General features: G+C 38.9%; 1 non-coding gene across 1 annotated transcript; it reads left to right on the forward strand.

Moving 5' to 3' along the window:
- Positions 1-395: 395 nt before the first annotated feature.
- LOC141676133 (small nucleolar RNA R71) lies at positions 396-502 on the forward strand. The gene has a single exon (XR_012556739.1). It is a non-coding gene; the product is annotated as a small nucleolar RNA R71 (small nucleolar RNA).
- Positions 503-2,950: the final 2,448 nt, after the last annotated feature.

Genomic DNA, 2,950 nt, shown 5'->3' on the forward strand with positions numbered 1-2,950 from the left:
CACAGGTTGCTGCGATCGCTGAAAATTGCTCACGAACTGAGCTAATTCACTAGAAATTAGCACACTGATCTGTCTCATGGGCACCAGCACAAAGCTCACAGACACTAACGATTTGATTAACTCCATAATTAGCCAAATAGTCCACCTTCATCGTCAAAGCCTTAAGTTGGGCAGCTATAGCAGTTGCTGCATCCAACTCCAGAATTCCTGCTACTTTTCCCTGAGTCAGTCTCTGGGAAGGATTCTGGTATTCATTAGCAGCCATCATTTCGATCAATTCATAAGCTTCATTGTAGCTTTTAGCCCACAAGGCTCCTCCTGATGCTGCATCAAGCATGGGTCTAGAAGCAGCACCCAATCCATTGTAGAAACAGTTTATAATCATTCAACCAGGCATGCCATGATGTGGGCACTTTCTTAGTATCTCTTTATATCGATCCCAAGCCTCACACAGAGATTCTCCAGTTTGCTGAGCAAACTGAGTAAGAGCATTCCTGATTGTTGCAGTCTTCGCCATAGGGAAGAATTTAGTGAGAAACTTTTGTGCAAGATCTTCCCATTTAGTGATAGCCCCTGGTGGTAGAGAATGTAACCAGCACTTAGCTTTGTCCCTAAGAGAGAATGGGAAGAGTTGCGGCTTGATAGCATCTTCAGTCACACCATTGAACTTGAAAGTATCGCAGATCTCGATGAAATCCCTGATGTGCATGTTGGGGTCTTCAGTAGGAGAACCCCCAAACTGAACTGAGTTCTATATCATCTAAATCGTGCCTGCTTTGATCTCAAAAGTGTTAGCCGAGAAGGCTGGTCTGATGATGCTTGACTGAATGTCATTGATCTTAGGCTGAGAATAGTCCATCAAAGCCTTAGGATTTTTTTCTTGATCTCTCATCGCTACTACCACTGGTTCTTCAACTTTTTCTTTATCTTCTACCTTCTCTTCTTCTTCAAAGACTTCTCTTCGAACCACTATCGCTTCTTCCTCGGCTTGATCCAGATTTCTTTTACGAGTCTGAGAACGCGTATGCATACACGCTCTCTAGATCACCTGAAATAAGATAAGGAAACAGATAAGGAACAATGTCCGAGTCAATGAACTTTAACGACCACTGATGACAAACACATAAACTAAAAAATAATCAACACTGCAGTCCCCGGCAGCGGCGCCAAAAACTTGTTAGTCGCTAAATATGCGCTAATAATATACGTAAGTATACGAGTTCGCAAGTAGTATAGAATCTTTTCTAGTTCATTCCCACAGAGACTGTCTTTGGTTGACTGATTAATTTATGCACTTATATACCGATGATATGGTTATTATTCAATGCAAAGACGATAACAAATTAGGGTTGTTTATAACTAAAAAGTACGCTAACTACTATAACTACGAGAATAAGATTGAATGAATTAATATATATGACAAACATGGGATTCTAACTTTATTAATTACTTCATTCAATAGCCTTATTGTTCTCAACCTTAACATGCAATGGTGATGATACTAATCAGATAACACAAAACTGATAAACACCAACTTTCGTTGCACGAGTACCATACTACCAGACATTCACAAAAGAGATAGAAGCTGAATAGACACCAATTATATTGAGACCCTATATGTCTATAGAATTTGACAACATAACGGTTTAAGCATAAGTTATCCATCTTGATTACATAGGGAAAGCAAGATTGTTAAAATTACCTACGAATCATGCATAATAATAACACATGAACCTATGCTAGCATGGCAAGTTCTAAATTCTTAAATTCACTTTCGCTTCATTAAGAATTAACACTGTGGCGCCCTCCAAACCCGGGTCAGAAATTTGGGGTCCAGAACACATACACAATATATAAACCTGTATAAGAAATATTATTTGAAATGACCCTACTTTACATAACCACGGATCGCAACAGGTTAAAGTATGAAAACAAGCCACAATTTTAACTGATGTTACAACGTACCAAATCCCAGCTAATTTAACCTACAACTGATAATGAAATTATTCTTAAAATCTTACTATCTCACTACCGTATCAAACTCTTGCTAGCTCGATTCAATATTCGCTTTCAGAGAACACATATACTTATCATTTTAGGAAATAAATTGTCCGTTATATTTTACAGAATATTTATTTATAACTATATAACTATTTACATTCGACTGGTAGTTCTGTTATGTTACAGGGTACGTTCCCGAAAATAGGGCAGCGCTTCCTTTGTTTATCGGACTACCCGTCGAATACAATCGACGTCAACCAACCACAATCAAAACCACCAGTTCAACCCAACAATCAATCAACCGTTACAATCACAATTCCAATCTCGAATAATAATATATAACTACTATTTCACTTCGAACTCATAAATAAAATTTGTACATTGATTATTTATTTATATTAAAATATTAGGACTCAGATAACGATCATCACGGTCCACCTTCGACTCGACGAGACTCATCGTCGATGACGGCAAAATTTATTGGTACCCAATACTATTCGGGTTTCCGAATAAATTTCACCGATTCATTAATTTCCCGCACGAAAATTATTTTATTTCACAAAATCCAGTCAAATAATTTCTTGCAAAAGTAATAATAAAAATTTAGAATTAACTTAACCAAGTAACAAAGAACAATAACAGGATACCGTGCACGCGCCTCACGCGCCACCGAAACTCAGCGGAATACGGTGAGGGTGGCGGCAGGCACCACAACAAACACAATACACACACAGGGACCATATATATACTTATATATATACAGCAAACAGGAAGCCAGGTCGGGTAATCACCGAAAACAAGCTGGAAATCGAGGAATCAAGACGGCAACCGCGGCTAACCGGAGACAAACCGGAAGAAACCAGGCGGAGACGAACTGAACGCCGGAAAACAGGGCGGCGAATTGAAGTAACCGAAGGAACAAGGCGACTGGAAACAATGACACCCAAGG

Source organism: Apium graveolens, chromosome 7 (assembly GCF_009905375.1).
Source record: "Apium graveolens cultivar Ventura chromosome 7, ASM990537v1, whole genome shotgun sequence".
NCBI classification, from domain to species: domain Eukaryota; kingdom Viridiplantae; phylum Streptophyta; class Magnoliopsida; order Apiales; family Apiaceae; genus Apium; species Apium graveolens.